This window comes from Theropithecus gelada, chromosome 8 (assembly GCF_003255815.1).
Source record: "Theropithecus gelada isolate Dixy chromosome 8, Tgel_1.0, whole genome shotgun sequence".
Classification (NCBI taxonomy): Eukaryota; Metazoa; Chordata; class Mammalia; order Primates; family Cercopithecidae; genus Theropithecus; species Theropithecus gelada.
In genome coordinates this window covers 94,435,931-94,452,846 of record NC_037676.1, presented here as the reverse complement: position 1 = coordinate 94,452,846, position 16,916 = coordinate 94,435,931, and the positions used below count along the sequence as shown (strand labels likewise).

General features: G+C 39.8%; 1 protein-coding gene across 1 annotated transcript in view; it reads left to right on the top strand.

Annotated features, from left to right (window-relative positions):
- The window catches only part of RUNX1T1 (RUNX1 translocation partner 1), a 137,722-nt gene that overhangs the window by 45,556 nt on the left and 75,250 nt on the right, over positions 1 to 16,916 (top strand).

Below are 16,916 nucleotides of genomic sequence, written 5' to 3'. Positions count from 1 at the left end.
TTAGCATCTGTAGTTTGTTGCTCTTGGTCTATAATTATTTAAGAAAAAATACTCAAGGAATTATATGGCAAAATCTATGCCCGGTAAAACAACCTAGATTTTCCTCCCCCTGATTTCTTCTTCTTAACAAAAATGTATCTCAGTGAATTTGATTTCTTTTTTTGTTTGTTTTTTGTTTGTTTGTTTGTTTGTTTTTTTAGACAGAGTCTCGCTCTGTCGCCCAGGCTGGATTGCAGTGGTGCAGTCTCGGCTCACTGCAAGCTCCCCCTCCCGGGTTCACGCCATTCTCCCGCCTCAGCCTCCCGAGTAGCTGGGACTACAGGTGCCCGCCACCACACCTGGCTAATTTTTTGTATTTTTAGTAGAGACAGGGTTTCACCGTGTTAGCCAGGATGGTCTCGATCTCCTGACCTCGTGATCCGCCCGCCTCAGCCTCCCAAAGTGCTGGGATTACAGGCGTGAGCCACTGCGCCCGGCCTGATTTCTTTTACAAATAACATTATATCATTTACTTTAAATATCTGTGTATTTTCTTTTTTTTCCTCAACACATTTTTAACATTGAAGAAGCCAAACTGCCTTATTAATTGGAATGCAAATTGTGGTTATATGAAGGTTACAATGAAGAGTTTTAATTCATAAAATAGTAACTTTACTAGTTGCATGGTTATTAGACATAAGCCTTTCAAAGATAATTTTTTAAATGTACCCTAATGGACAAAATAAGGAGTTTCTTAGTTTTTGCATGAATTATGCACTTAATAGCAAGAACAATCCTTCAACTATTTTCATAGTCTATGAGGTAATGTTTAGGTTCTCAAACTTTCTGTAGAAGGATTGTGGGATTGTGAGTAGGAGCAGATAGTGTTGGGGATTGAATATGTAATTAGAGTTCAACTTATTGTGTTAGGCATAATTTTTTGAATATATAGGTTGGATAAGTTATTTGGTATTTGTTTTGAGCTAGAGGTTCTCCCCCTCCTCAGTTGGTAGATTATGTTTTATGTTCTGCCTACAGATACTCACGAAAACAAATAATGCTTAAGGAATGTGGAGGAGGTAGTGTGGGTAATTCAGGCAAGTTTAGTCAGCACTTATGAGATTCTTGAAATGGTTTTTGATGTCCCACAGAACTGTAGAGAGTTGTTAACATCTGCATGTTGTGTAAGAGAAGTCACATTTATGGCTGCTGTATTCTTGTTGGAATGTCAGAAAAAGAGAGAGAAGGCCACAGAAAAAAGCCACAGAAGATTGGGAGGTGGGCATCACAGTTCAGAATAAAGCATCTGACTTTACATCCTAAGATGTATCATTTTCCTTAGGTAAGCCCCAGTTGAATTCTTAGCACCATCTTAGAGGAGTGATAGGCTTGTGTGGTTTGAGAGTAATTCGAAAAAGATAGTTGCCTTGCTGCGAAACAGCCTTTGGGAAACTTTGTAGGCTGTGACAGATATTGTCTGTCCACACCTTATATATATTTTCATTCTCTTCTGCAGGATGCCACAAATACGAGACTTAGGTAGTATTTGTGTTCCACTAGAAAGAGGGGGAAAGAAAAACCAGCTGATCAGGTGAGATAGGTACATTTTGCTAATCTGTGTGTGCTGGGTGTGCTGGGCCACAGGCCTCCAGAGACCTGCATGATACAGAGTCACATGTGACTTAGCCACTGTGCCACAAATTTTAATTTGTTTGGCTTAGGCGCTGTAATATTGCAAACTACACTGCTGGATTTCTCTTCTCTTGTCTCTTAAGGACAATGACCATTATCTTGTATAATATCCAATTTGTAATTATTTTCAATTTTAGTTATTTGGCCAACATGGCCTTTATTTTGGCCATTTCTCTCACATGTTTTTCAGATTCCAATAATAGAAACAGCTCTTTGTCACCTTCACAAAACTTGCTTTCTTAGGATATATTAAAGGACATACTAGATACAATGTACTTATGTAAAATGAACATCATCTCACCCTACAAAGAACAGGTAGAGTGTCAAATATATGGTTCTGTCTTCCTCTCTATCTTCTCACTTTTCCCCACCCCACCCTTTCTTCCTCCCACAATAAACTTTAAAACAGATGTTGTAGTATATATTTAAAAAAATTTTTTTGAATAGAGATGGGGTCTCACTGTGTTGTCCAGGCTGGTCTTGAACTCCTGGGCTCAAGTAGTCCTCCTGCCTTGGGCTCTCAAAGTGGTGAGATTACAGGTATGAGCCACCATACCCTGCCAGTTGTAGTATTTTTAGGAATTAAAATCCATGACAAGCTTTGGTCATTGTCAAATCACATTGCATACACAGGGTTTAATAATGATCTGACACACTTTTTCCTTGATAAAACTGAAAGGAAATAGGGCCTAACTGTCATTTACTGACACCCCATTTATATTTTGAGGAAACTGGAAGTCCTAAAACGTCTGAAAAAAGTGTATTGAATGTTCGTTTAAGCAGTCATTATCAATTGTAAATGTTTACATTTAAAGTTAATTGTTTATTGAAAATGCATCATTTGAATTAGTTCATTTGGTGAGCTAAACGTTTGACAACATTTTAATAACAGCAGATATTGAGCATACACAAGTTATACTTTTTTATCTGGTCCTTGTTGATAAGCTGTGCAATGGAGTTGTAAAAAAATTATGTGAGAACTTTCCTTAAAGGACTACTCAGCTGCTCAGAGCTCAGATCCCTGACATGTTTCCTTTCCATTGTAAACTTGTGCAATTTACGCAGGTCTGTAGCAGATGTTGGAGGAAGTGGGTGGATAAGATTAAGTGGGTGTGGTATCCTAAAATAACCTAGGAGGCAATTTTGGAGCAAATTGTTGGAGGTCAAGGACTCTTGTCTTTTCTTCCTTTATACCTTTTTTTTTTTTTTTTTTAACCCATAGTGCCTAGTACAATGTTTCACACTTAGTATGGATGATACATGTTTCAGAAAAATACCCCGTAGCTCAGTTATGATAGGTAGGTCTGTAAGTCATATATTCATTTTATCAGTCATGCAGAAAGTATTTATTGAACTCTTAATACATGCTATACTTTTTTCTGGTTACTGGGATGAATCAGTGAATAAAACAGGCAACATTTTTTGCCCTCGTAGAACTTACCTTCTAGTGTATGTGGGGTGGGTGGGGTGGGAGTGAACAGAAGCAGACAATAAATGATAAACATAAAACATAAGTGAGCTCTGTGGTTTGTTGGATGGTGATAATTATGGATAATCAGTCAGGATAAGGAGAGTCTATAGGGCTGTTGGAGCAGGGGTCGGGTTACAGTTACAATTTGGGTGTTTGAAATGTGCCTCTTTGAGAAGGGACTTTTGGGCAGAGATTTGAGGGGAGGTGAAGGAAGGGACCATGTAGAGCTATATGGCGGAAGCGCCTTCCGGGCATAGGAAGTGCCACTTAGGCTGGAGTGTGGTGTGGATTGTTTGAGGAACAGGAAGAAAGACAGCGTGGCCGGGTTAGATTGGTATGAGGATGGAAGAGCACCTGGAGATGAGACCAGAGAGTAGCAGGGAGCGTGAGGGGCAGTTAGATCATGGAGGGTTCTTGAAGGCCATTGTCAGGACTTCCCTGTCCAATCTATTTAACATCCATCCCTCATACCCTCTGCCCAGCGCTTGGTTGAGTATATTCTTATTCTTCCCTGCATAATGTCATAAAATCAGATGCTGAAACATCATCTCATTCTGAAGACCTCACTGGACTTCATGGTTACTCCCGTCATTTATTATTCCATGCATCCAGATGTTTACTGTCATCCAATCCAATTTGTTTGTGTTTTCTGTTTTATTTGTTGTTGTTTTATGGCAGCTGCATTCTTTAACCTAAACACTGTTCTATGTAGTGCTAGTCAAGGCTGCACGTTAAGTCTTTCTTGGTTTTGACTGCTATGTTTTAGTGCTTTTAAACACATTTTAGATATAAGATACCCCAAACAGGCATTTGCTGAAGCTAAACTAACAGGCTGCAGTAATATTAAAAATTTTGGCCAGGCACTGTGGCTCACACCTGTAGTTCCAGCACTTGGGGAGGCTGAGGCAGGTGGATTGCTTGAGTCCAGGAATTTGAGACCAGTCTGGCCAAAATGGTGAAACCCTGTCTCTAGTAAAAATACAGAAATTGGTGGGACATGGTGGTACAGGCCTGTAGTCCCAGTTACTTGGGAGGCTGAGGCGGGAGGATCACTGGATCCTGGAGGTGGATGTTGCAGTAAGCTATGATTGTGCAACTGTACCCTAGCCTGGGTGACATAGTGAGACTCTGTCTTAAATTTTTTTTTTAATCTTTGTATTAATCATGTGTTCATATTAAGGGGCATTATTTGAGAGTCTTATTGTAAGCCATGACCTAGAATCTGCTTCCACATTTCTCTTAGTAAGCAGCACACATACCGAAGACTTCTCTTGTCAGCTTTCCTTATTCCCCTGCAGTGAGTTAAACTGGTACAAGTTACCCTAGTATCCATGAACATATTAGAAGTCAAATGTGTGATACAAATCATTCTTTTCTTTCAAGGTGGTGACAGTCTGAAATGATACATGAGTCAGCAGGTAGGGGTGAAATATCTGTGTTCTTTGGGAGAGCACAGGCCGTTGTGTAGGCTTCCTGTGTAATACAAGCATGTTCAGTTTACATTATTTGAGGAATTTCTTTGGACCCACTTAAATTTCCTGACCTCCATGAAGTTGTTGCTCCATCTAAAAGTACCTGAAAAAATAAAATCAACTGAACTTAAGTGGCTATATAAGTATCTTCTCAAAGTATAACTGATTTTTAGTGGCTGCACAATAAACAGGATTCAATTTAATATAAAAATATTTGAGTACTGATTCTGGGAACGACTTTCTACTGAGTGTAGTAGGGGTTTTAAAGAGAGGAAGACACAGTGCTGGCACTGAAGGAACTTAAGTGTAGCAGGGGATATAGAGGGAGATTGAGGGATTGAGAGGCAGGAAAGGGGAGATTGATTAGGGAGAAGTTATAAGAGGTGGCGTGGGTTCCAAATCAGCATGAGAGGATTTTGAAAGCATTGAGTTGAAGTCCATGATAGACATTCATTGAATGAATGTCATTATTTGGGAGAAAAGGTGAGAGTGGAATCAAGGGTACTGTTTGAATTTTGAGCCTGCATAATTGGCAGAGTGGTCTTGCCTCAATGGAAATAAGAAAGCAGGAAGAACTGGTTTTGCAGAAAGAGTAATCTCACTGATGTTGAATTTCAGACTCTTACAATAGTAGGAGCCATCCTGCCGACAGTTGGGAATGTGTGATGGTAGTTTGGGTGAGGAATTGAGTCTTGAGATATAAATTACAGTAGAAAAAATTGTACATGTATGTGATGGATAAACAATTTTGAGAAAATGGAAAATACTAAATGGATGTTATTCTTAATCTAGTTATCAAAGCTTTGAAATTCCATTGCAATTATATTATGGTTTGTTTTGGTGGTGCATAAATTCCCACTTGGTAATTAACTTTTATATCCTTCTATTTGTATTCTATACTTTTATTTTCCGTATGGAAATATATATACACATACATATCCACATATATATACACATACATACACACACACACACACACACACACATATATATATATAGTGGGGTTTTTTTTGTTGTTTGTTTGTTTGTTTTTGTAGAGCCAGAGTCTCACTATATTGCCCAGGCTGATCTTGAACTCTTGGATTCAAGCAGTCCTCCCACCTTGGCCACTCAGAGTGTTAGGATTACAGGCGTGAGCCCCTGCACCTGGCATATTTTATTACTTTCTGTAACTTGTACATAGCTTCCTCATAGTGGAATTAATTGACTCCTGAGTATCCTTGCTTGAATCAACATGGTTTCCAGGTGGAATAGTGGTTAAGAACTTGGACTTTGCAGTCAAACAAAACTAGGTATGATTTTCTCATCTTCCCTCCTTTTAGTTGCTTTTTGTGCCTGAGTTTTCTCCTCTGAGTCTCTTGAGGATTAAATGAAATAATGGAAAGCCATACATGTTGGTCCTCAATAAGTGGTTGGTGAAAGGCAGCAGTGGTGATGAGGATGACAGTAATATTTATTCCAAAACTCATTAGCTTATCCATGCTTCTGCATATTGCAGGCATGGAGATGTAAAGTAGAATAGGGTCCCACAATGGAACATGAGTTTAGTGGTTGCTCAGCCCAGCTCTTCATGGTGCTCTGTGCTCTTTTTGCAGTCTCTTGGATAGACTGAGACACAACAAACTTATACCCTCTTGGTCTTCTTCACTCATTTTTTGCCATAGATGCTACCTCCAAGTCTGGAATTGACTTTTTCACACCTACCTTTCTGTGAGAATTTGCAGAAGTCACATTGCCTTTCTCATTCACAAAACATGAATACAGCCAACTGTCAGTTACAGCCCGTTTATTCAGAGTGACTTAATTTTGACCTTTTCTTTCCTGCTGCCTGTCTTCTGCCCATATCACTACTATTGAATTTTTGTGCAAGAGAATACATGTTCGTTCATTTTAGCTACTTATCAAGGATTTTTAAGAGCAGGTAGCGAAGGTGCATTATTTACCATGGGCTTTTCTGAGTTTTGTTTTGTCTGTCTATCCATATATCCATGCCGTTTCCCTGACTCCTGTTATCATGGATAGTAAGATAAACCAAATAAGCACTATCTGATAAAGAATTTGGAAACTTTGGCATAAGTTCAGCTTAAGGCTTTTTTTTTTTTTTTTTTTTTTGAGATGGAGTTTCACTCTTGTTGCCTAGGCTGGCGCGATCTCAGTTCACTGCAACCCCCACCTCCCGGGTTCAAGCAATTCTCCTGCCTCAGCCTCCCAGGTAGTTGGGATTACAGGCACCTGTCACCGTGCCCAGCTAATTTTTTGTATTTTTATTAGAGATGGGGTTTCACCATGTTAGCCAGGCTGGTCTCGAACTCCTGACCTCAGGTGATCCACCTGCCTCAGCCTCCCAGAGTGCTGGGATTACAGGTGTGAGCCACCACACCCGGCTAAGGTTTTTATGATTATAATTATTTTTTAAATTGTGATTTTAAAACTGTCACTCCAAAAGTCCAAGGAAATTACAGCCGAATTTTTTTTTTTTTTAAATTATACTTTAAGTTCTAGGGTACATGTGCACAATGTACAGGTTTGTTACATATGTATACATGTGCCACGTTGGTGTGCTGCACCCATCGAAAATTTTATGTATACCATCTTTAGTGTAACACTCTGTATGTATGTTACTGTAAAAGATATTAAATAATCATACTACTTTTTATTTCATTTATTTTTAAATTTTATGTAAATTTTTATTAAATTTTATGAAATGATAATATATAATGACTTTTTATAAAGTTTTCTCTACTTTTGTGACAGTGTGCTGGAACTCGTTTTTTTTCCTTCCTTAGTATATATATGTTTTTGGTTGTTAAGACTGGGACTCAGAGAGTAAGAGAACTCTGTTTCATTTTTGGTAAGGGATTTCACAAACTTAGTTTGGGGACACTTGAGGATATCTCATCTAATCTTGGAAAATGGATGTCAGTTTTCTTAAAATAATTTTTAAATTGAATAAAATTAACTTTTTGTGGAAACTTGATTTTTTTAGGGGGGGCAGAATGCTATATAGTCACTAGCAAAGAGGTCTGAGAAATACTTATAGATTGAAATTCTTCCTTAGAACACCTCTTTCTCCACATTCACCCATTAACTTTGTAACAAATAAGACATATGCCTTCTTGTGAGAGAAATGAGAAATGGGAGAGACTGAGGTCCAGGTGAATTGTTTGGATATGAACAAATAGGGACACAGGCGAAGGGAGTAAGAAAGCTCACATGCTTGAATAAAAATGTGGTTTTCTCAAGTCTTTTTTGTGTAACTAACATGCTTGAATCCAAACACACCTCAGGGCACTAAAATAATGAAATGGCACATAGTCTTCCTGTGAAAAAACTGTGTTTATTTAAACAGTGGATGCTTATCTTTACGTTTGTGTGTGCATGTATCATTTCTGTTCAGATTCTCAGATTACAGTAATAGCTGCCATTTATTAGTGCTTTATTATGTTCCAGCTGTTGTGTAAATTTTTCACATCCGTATTTTCTCATTTAATCTTTAGAAATCGCTTACAGAGGCAGTTGCCAGGACCACCCTTATTTTAAGGTGAGGGAAAGCAGATCAAGTGGGTGGGCATGGTGCCCCATGCCTGTAATTCCAGCACTTAGGGGGACCAAGGCCAAAGGATCACTTGAGGCCCTTCAAAACCAGCCTGGCCAACATAACAAGACACCATCTCTACAAAAGAAAAATTAAAAAATTAGCTGGGCGTGGTGGCACACACCTGTAGTTCTAGCTAGTTGGTCGGAAGGCTGAGGTGGGAGGATCACTTGAGTCCAGGCATTAGAGGCTACAGTGAGCCATGATTACACTATTGCAATCCAGCCTGGGCAACAGTGAGACCCTGTCTCAAACAAAGAAAAAAGAATATCCAGTGATTTGCCCAGTTTAAGTAGTTGGTCTGGGATTCCATTTAAGGTTTACTGATCTCAAACTCATGCTCTTAACTGCCTGTCTGTACTGTTTCTAATGTATCATCATGATATTATAGGCAGCAGGCACTTTACCTTCATATAATAAAACCAGAGAATGTTTACATTTGAAAGAGATCATAAAGAACCACCTCTTCAGGCCGGGCACAGATCACGCTTGTAATCCCAGCACTTTGGGAGGCTGAGGTGGGTGGACCTCCTGAGGTCAGGAGTTGGAGACTAGCCTGGCCAATGTGGCGAAGCCCTGTCTTTACTAAAAATACAAAAAAAAAAAAATCAGCTGAGTATGGTGGCAGTTGCCTGTAATCCCAGATATTCAGGAGGCTGAGGCATGGGAATTGCTTGAATCTGGGAGGCAAAGGTTGCGGTACGCCTAGATCTTGCCACTGCATTCCAGCCTGGACAACAAAGAGAGACTCAGTCTCAATTAAAAAAAAAAAAATCACCCATTCATTTTTTAGCTTAAAAAATAAAATAAAATAAAATAAATAGGCCCAAAGGTTTTCGTTTCATTTTGTTTTGTTTTGTTATTTGGGTCAGAGTCATGCTCTGTCACCCAGGCTGGAGTGCTATCATGTGATCTTGGCTCACTACAACCTCCGCTGCCTGGGTTCAAGTGATTCTCCTGCCTCAGTCTCCCTAGTAGCTGGGATTACAGGCACACACCACCATGCCCAGCTAATTTTTTGTATTTTTAGCAGAGGTGGGGTTTCATCATTTTGGCCAGGCTGATCTTGAACTCCTGACCTCAAGTGATCAGCCCACCTCGGCCTCCCAAATTGTTGGGATTATAGTCATGAGCCACAGTGCCCAGCCAGACCCAAAGTTTTTTTTTTTGTTTTTTTTTTTTGTTTTTGAGACGGAGTCTCGCTCTGTCGCCCAGGCTGGAGTGCAGTGGCCGGATCTCAGCTCACTGCAAGCTCCGCCTCCTGGGTTTATGCCATTCTCCTGCCTCAGCCTCCCGAGTAGCTGGGACTACAGGCGCTCGCCACCTTGCCCGGCTAGTTTTTTGTATTTTTTTAGTAGAGACGGGGTTTCACCGTGTTAGCCAGGATGGTCTTGATCTCCTGACCTCGTGATCCGCCTGTCTCGGTCTCCCAAAGTGCTGGGATTACAGGCTTGAGCCACCTCGCCCGGCCCAGACCCAAAGTTTTAAACAGTTTTTCATTCAGCCAGCCAATCAACCATCAAATATTTACCGAGTATTTAATATGTGCAATAGCAAGTAAGCCAAACAAAGCCCAGGCCTTTGTGAAATCCTGCTGTTCTTTAGTCATGTATTTGATGGTGGGTTATTGGTGGGAGGCATTAGTCGAATAGTATAGTAGTTAAACCAGGAGCATGGGCCATGAAATCATACTCCTTGGCTTTGAATGCTGTTCATTTGCTGTGGGACAATGGACGAATTACTTATTCTTTTTAAAGCTCAGTTTTTTCACCTAAAAATGGTAATATGAATAAGATCTATTACATTGTCTTATAGTGAAGATTAAATGAGTTAACTCATGTAAAGCACTTAGCAAGATATCTGGCACTTGGTAAATGCTCAGTAAGTATTAACTGCTATTAAGATAATTAGAAATAGGCTGGGTGCAGTGGCTCATGCCTGTAATCCCAGCACTTTGGGAGGCTGCAGTGGGAGGATCGTTTGAGCCCAGGAATTTGAGACCAACCTGGGCAACAGAGTAAGACCTCGTCTCTATTTGGAAAAAAAAAAAAAAAAAAAAAATTTGTATTATTTTATCATATCTCACTGCAGCTTTTAACACCTGGGCACAAGTGATCCTCCTGCCCCAGCCTCTTAGATAGCTGTGGCTGTAGGCACATGCCATTACACAGGCTAAAAAAAATTAAATTATAAATATTTCTAGTGGTAATTGTATTTCACCCTAATGAGGAAGGCACGTACAAAGATATTTACAATAAGATGTCAGTTGTATGATGGGGAAGAAATGGAGGGCTTTGAAAGCACAGTAGAGCCAGACCTAACTCCCAGTTGGTTCAGGGAAGGTTCCGGTGCAGCAGCACTGTTTTCTTTTTCACCTTCTTTGTTTTTTTAAAACTTGATAACTTATTTGGTTCCCTAAATCCTAGTGTTGTTTGACTCACGGCACTTTGCCAGCACGTATTTATTCAGAGTTAGCTATGTGCTAAGCACTGTGCAGAATGCTGGGGATGGAATAGTCAATAGGATGTAGACTAGGCCTTTTAAGGAACATGTGTATCCATGTGTATGTGTATATAATATACACATGGGACACAACCTGCAAATACAATAGTTGTAATAAGTGATGCTAAGTTTGCTAATACATGTATGTAAAATAGAGTCCAAAGAAGGTAATGATCAACTCTTTGCTCTGAATATGGGGCAGGGGTAATTTGGGAAGGCTTCGTGGGAGAGGTGGCACTTGTTCTGTGTCTTGAAAGACCATAAGTTTGTTGTAGTCAGGGTACATTTCAAAATCAGAGAAGACCATGACCTGGGAATACTAAGGTATGAATCGCCAGGGCTGGAGCATATGCCGTGAGAAAGTAACAGAGGGAATTGCCAGTCTTATAGGTAGAAGTGGTGGAAAGGGAAGCCGCTGGATGCTTTTAAGCAGAGGAGTCCCATTGCTGAGTTTGAACGTTAACATCACTCTAGGAGTGAAGGGAAGGGTCAATTGCAGAAGATGAGATTTGTGGTACGCTAGGTGAGAGAAGATGAGGACCTGATGGGCCACAGTGTCAATGAGAAAGAAAGGAAGGGAGGGAGGTACAGGCTCTAAAAGTACCAAATAAACAGAACTGAGGGACTCTAATGATCAGTTGATATGGAGCCAGGCGTGGTGAGCAGTGGTATCTAGAGTGAATCGGGATTCTGATTTGAGCAATTGGTTGTCATCAACCAGAATGGGGAATAATACATTGAGAGAAGACAGTGAGTTCACTTTGAAATGTTAACTTTCGGGTTTATTTGGTGTATTAGTGCAGAGATACTCAATGGCAAGGTGGGGTTTGTGGAGTACAGATGTATACAGTGAAAGTCATCATTTGGAGTCACTGATGATAGCTAAAACCTTTTGAGTTGCTCACTCAGGAAGAAAACAAGTGCTATAAAGAGAGGAAAGGCTTGAAAAGAATATGAGAATATCAGGGCACCAGAAAAGATGAAGAGAGGAGAAGGAACTGTTATGGAGGTTTTGAGAGAGGCAGGTATTGTTAAGAGGATAAAGTTTCACAAAGGGAGTGATGTACAGGGTGAAGCACTACAGAGGGACCAGGAACAGAAAAGGGGTCAAGATAGCCTTTTGGCTATCTTGTCTTGGCTCATGTCTATGATCCCAGCACTTGGGGAGACCAAGGCGAGTGGATCACTTGAGCTCAGGAGTTCAAAACCAGCCTGGGCAACATAGTGAAACCTCATCACTGCCCTTCAGCCTGAATGAGACCCTGTCTCAAAAAAAATAAAAAATAATAAAAAAATTGCCTTTTGGATTTGGCCACCTGGAAGGAAAGTAGCAGGTAACCTTGTCCTTTTGTTGGAACTTTTTCTGTGGTGGGTTGCAAAGTGGTTGAAGCCCCTGAGGTCTACCCTCAAGAAGCCAGGCAGTGGGAGAATGGAGGATATGCCAGTACAGTCTACAATAAAGAGGAGGGGTTTTGATTTTTCTTTATGAAAGAGACTCCAGCAAGCCTAGGTTTTGAGAAGGATTGGTTAGGGCCAAACAAGTTGAAGATAAGAAAGAGTAATTTCTGGGAGAGTGAAGCCTCTAGAGGCAGAAGGGTGCTTCTTCTGAGCCAAGAGGCATAGGTGCATATACAAAGGAGTTTCGAGGGCAGTTTGCAGAGATGTAGGCCCCATGACCTCACTTTGCTCTATTAAGTAGACCTTGAGGTTATCTGCAGAGGAGAGTAGCAGAGTTTGGCTGGAGAATTGAGATGAGTCAATGTCTTTGAGATTAACGCAACCTAGTTTTTTTTTTACTGGATGACTTTCTTGCCTCACCCTGTCTGGGGCTGTACCGTGTTGGATATGCTTGGGCTCATTTAATCTCGAAAGCCTTCATTCTTCATTTCCTATGTCCTGTTTGGCTTTTCCTCTTTGCTTTATCCCACCACACATCTAACCTTGACCTCAGCATGAACTCCTGACTATTCACCCTCCCTTTGTGTTTCTGTTTTTTGATGACATCTCCTTGTTTCTTTTCTTACTAGGTTTATAACCAATTCACTCTCCATTGTTGTCCTTGTAAAAGTTAGAACCCTGCCTTCAGGGTTTTTTATACTTTTTTTATACAGTTTTTTTTTTTAATACTTCTATGCCAGACACTGTACTAGGAGTGGGATATAACACTGCTCTGGGAGAGAGATTAAACTCCAATTAAAAGGATATAAAAGAATTTTGATTAGCCGAGTATGGTGGCACATGCCTGTAGTCCCATATATCTGGGAGGCTGAGGTGGGAGGATTGCTTGCGCCTGGGAGGTTGAGGTTGAGGCTGCAGTGAGCCGAAATTGTGCCACTGCTCTCTAGCCTGTACAACGGAGTGAGACTCTGTCTCAAAAATAAATAAATAAATAAATAAATAAATAAATAAATAAATAATGATTTTGAGTTTTGTAAGTATTGGGAAGGAAACAAAGGGGTGAAAATTCTGCATGATATAGAATGGTCAGGAGAAGATTGATTCCATGATAAGGTGACATTGATGTTGAAAGATAAAGGTGAAAATGAGCTTACCATTTGCAGCAGGGAGAAGGGAAATAGTCTTAAAAATATTTATTGTTTTCATAAATAGACATTTCATAAGTATTAGATTGTGTGTGAGTAGGTAACTGCCTGGGGCTGTTTGTGGTACTCTTGTGTCTTCCCTACTGGTCTTTCCTTGGTTCCTGAAAGCTCCATATTATACTCCTCTGCTTTTAAAGCAGAGGATTTCTAAAAAATTTTTTAATTAATTAATTAATTTTTGTTTTTGAGATGGATTCTTTCTATCACCCAGGCTGGAGTGCAGTGGTGCAATTATAGCTCACTGCAGCCTTGACCTCCCGGTCTCACGCAGTCCTGCCACCTCAGCCACCTGAGTAGCTGGGACTACAGATGCATGCCACCATGCCTGTCTCATTTTTGCATTTTTCTGTAGAGACAGGGTTTCGCCATGTTGGCCAGGCTGGTCTTGAACTCCTGGCCTCAAGTGATCTGCCTGCCTCAGCCTCCGAAAGTGCTGGGATTACAAGCATGAGTCACCGCACCTGATGAGAAGGACTTGTTTATGTAGTTTTTAAAAAATATTGACTGGAAATGCAGCTGTTACTGAACACCTACCATGTGTTTATGGGCAGAGGGAAGAACAAGGCACATGAACATTTCTTTCGCTTAGTTGGATGATGTTTCTGCCCTCCCTCCCTCTCAACGTCAGCTTCTGTGGCTTCTCAAGGCATTGGCCACCCACAGGACATGGGGTTATACATTTGTATATTGATGAGAAAGTTTATTTCAGAATTTCTCAGGTGATTCTGATTCAGTAGCCCATTCTCCCAACCCAGTTGAAAATCATTAATTTTTATTTCATGAGGCGATGAGGGTGTAGGTATGTATGTGAAGTTGCCATCATTAGCCCATCACCATTATATGAATTAGTTGAAATGACTATTGGAACCTCAGTCCCAGAAGTACACATTTGGGAAAAATCTGAAACTCAGGACATTGAGCCTAGATGGGTGTTGCTATTTAGTATCTTTAGCTAGGGAACAATATAAGAGTTCCAGATTTCATGGAGATCAGAGGAATAGAGGGAGGTACTGAACAGAAGCTAAGCAAAGGAGAACAAGGAAACACTGAAGGTTAACTATGCTGACCTCATAATTTTGTCTAGAGTCAGCTCAAATAAGTTGACATAACCATCATTTCCCAGGGCAAAATCTAGTGTTTTCTTGAAGCCCAAACTTGTACAAGTAAGTTATTGCTCTGTAGAAAAAAAAAAAAAGGAGATAAAGACTAGAATTTGTGTAATGGTTTATTAGGGTTCAGAAACCTTCCGGAGGCATCCTGGCAAGTTCTCCTGAAAAGGAAAGGTATTCAAAGGTGCTGTGTTGATCCCTCAAAACAGAGGTTGCCAACAGTTTTTCTTGCTGTCACTCAAGGACTGTTGACATTGACGATCACAGTGGTCTTCTGTGATAGTGTTGATCACATTCCAAAAATTCTATCCCTTTGCCTTTTAAGGAAGTACTAGTGATATTATCATAGGAATGGTTTTGGATATATCCTAACTTGAGTTATTGTTAGTAACAAGTTAATAACATGATGAACTAAGAAAATTGACAACACTTTCCTGTATATTTAGACATTTATTACTTTCATAATTAATTTATCTGACAAATAGTATCAAGAAGGTTGTGTTTTTGAAAACAACCTTATAGATCTTTAGCAAGCAACATTTTTCATTTATATGTGGAATGCTCTTTGCAGTTGTCCATCAATGTTTGGTTTGATTTCCCCCCATTATAATTCTTCATAAGCTCAGAGAAGACATCTTTAGTGCTATATGAAATATAAATGATTCCTAGTAAGTAGATGGGAATTTAGACTGTCATCTTAATTTAATAACATATATACCCACATTTACAGTATAAATAGAGATGAGGCTACATTAAGAACTTATTAACGTTACATTTGTGTATGTGTTCACTTTAGACACTTCCCTGGAACTTAAGGTGGTGTCTGAATTGTAAAAATGTGTCATTCAAATTGTAACTAGCCAGAATTTTATGGTTCTAGGTTCCCCAGTGGTTTTCCTGGTATTAAAAGGTATGCTAGCTTTTACATTATCTGGAAATATAGAAGGTGAAAATAGACTTACTTAGATGCTTTTGAATATATATATATATTCAATATATATACTGAGATGTTTATATATATACTGATGCAATATATATACTGATATTAGATGCTTTTGAATATATATATATATATAATATATATATATATATATACACATATATACCCTCCCACTTTTCGGAGTCTCCATTGTCTATTATCCTACTCTTTTTTTTGAAATGAAATTCTATTTTTTGAAATGGAATTTCACTCTTACCGCCCAGGCTGGACACGATATTGGCTCACTGCAGCCTCTGCCTCCCGGGTTCCAGCGATTCTCCTGCCTCATCCTCCCAAGTAACTGGGATTACAGGCACCTACCATCACACCCAGCTAATTTTTATACTTTTAGTGGAGAAGGCATTTCACCGCGTTGGCCAGGCTGGTCTTGAACTCCTGACCTTAGGTGATCTGCCCTCCTCAGCCTCTCAAAGTGCTGGGATTAGAGGGCATGAGCCACCGTGCCCAGCATATCCCATTCATTGTGTCCAGGTGTACCCATTGTTTAGCTTCCACTTATAAATGAGAACATGCAGTATTTGACTTTCTGGTTCTGAGTTATTTCACTTAGGATAATAGCCTCCAGTTCCATCCAGGTTACTGCAAAATACATGATTTCATTCTTTTTTATGGCTGAGTAGTATTCCACGATATGTATATATATGTCATTTTCTTTAGTCATCTGTTGATGGATACTTAGTTTGATTCCTCATGTTGCTGTTGTGAATAGTGCTGCAATAAACTAAGACTGCAGGTATTGATATAAGAAGGAAATCTCCATTAAATACATATCTTCTGTTCTCAATTAATACATAAATATAATTATATGTAAAGAATTTGCTAATATAAGTCACAGGCTGTTCCAGTTTGTCTTTGGGGGCCCTTCCAGAAGCCTCAACTTTTAGTGAAACTGCTTTATGGGGTGGGTTCCATTTTGTCACATGGCACTTATTATATGCTTTCTAAAGAATCTGATCATTTGTTTGGGGATTGTATTCTTATGGTGCTCTGGTATACTTTTGGATTTTTCCTCAAGGTGATCTCTAGTCTTTTCCTCAGTCAGCTAGTGTTTGTGGACCTTCCTCTTACTAAGATAACATTGATTCTTTTATTCAGTAAACACTCATGCTACGCACTGTTATATGAATGGGATTCAAAGGTGAATAAGGCACTTTTTCTACTCGTATGTGTTCACAGACTTTCATGTGCTCTAACCCCTATAGATAACTCCGCCTCTTGAACCCCTTCTCTTCCCTTTTGGTTGTCTTGATTCCTGCTTTTTATCCCTTCGATCCAAAGCTGAATAGCCTTGGTAGAGTTCCAAATTAAATTTTTTTTTTTTTTTTTTTTGAGATGGAGTCTTGCTCTGTTGCCCAGGCTGGAGTACAGTGGCATGATCTCAGCTCACTGCAACTTCCGTCTCCTGGGTTCAAACGATTCTTCTGCCTCAGCCTACCAAGTTGCTGGGACTACAGGTGCACACCACCACGCCCGGCTAATTTTTTTATTTTTAG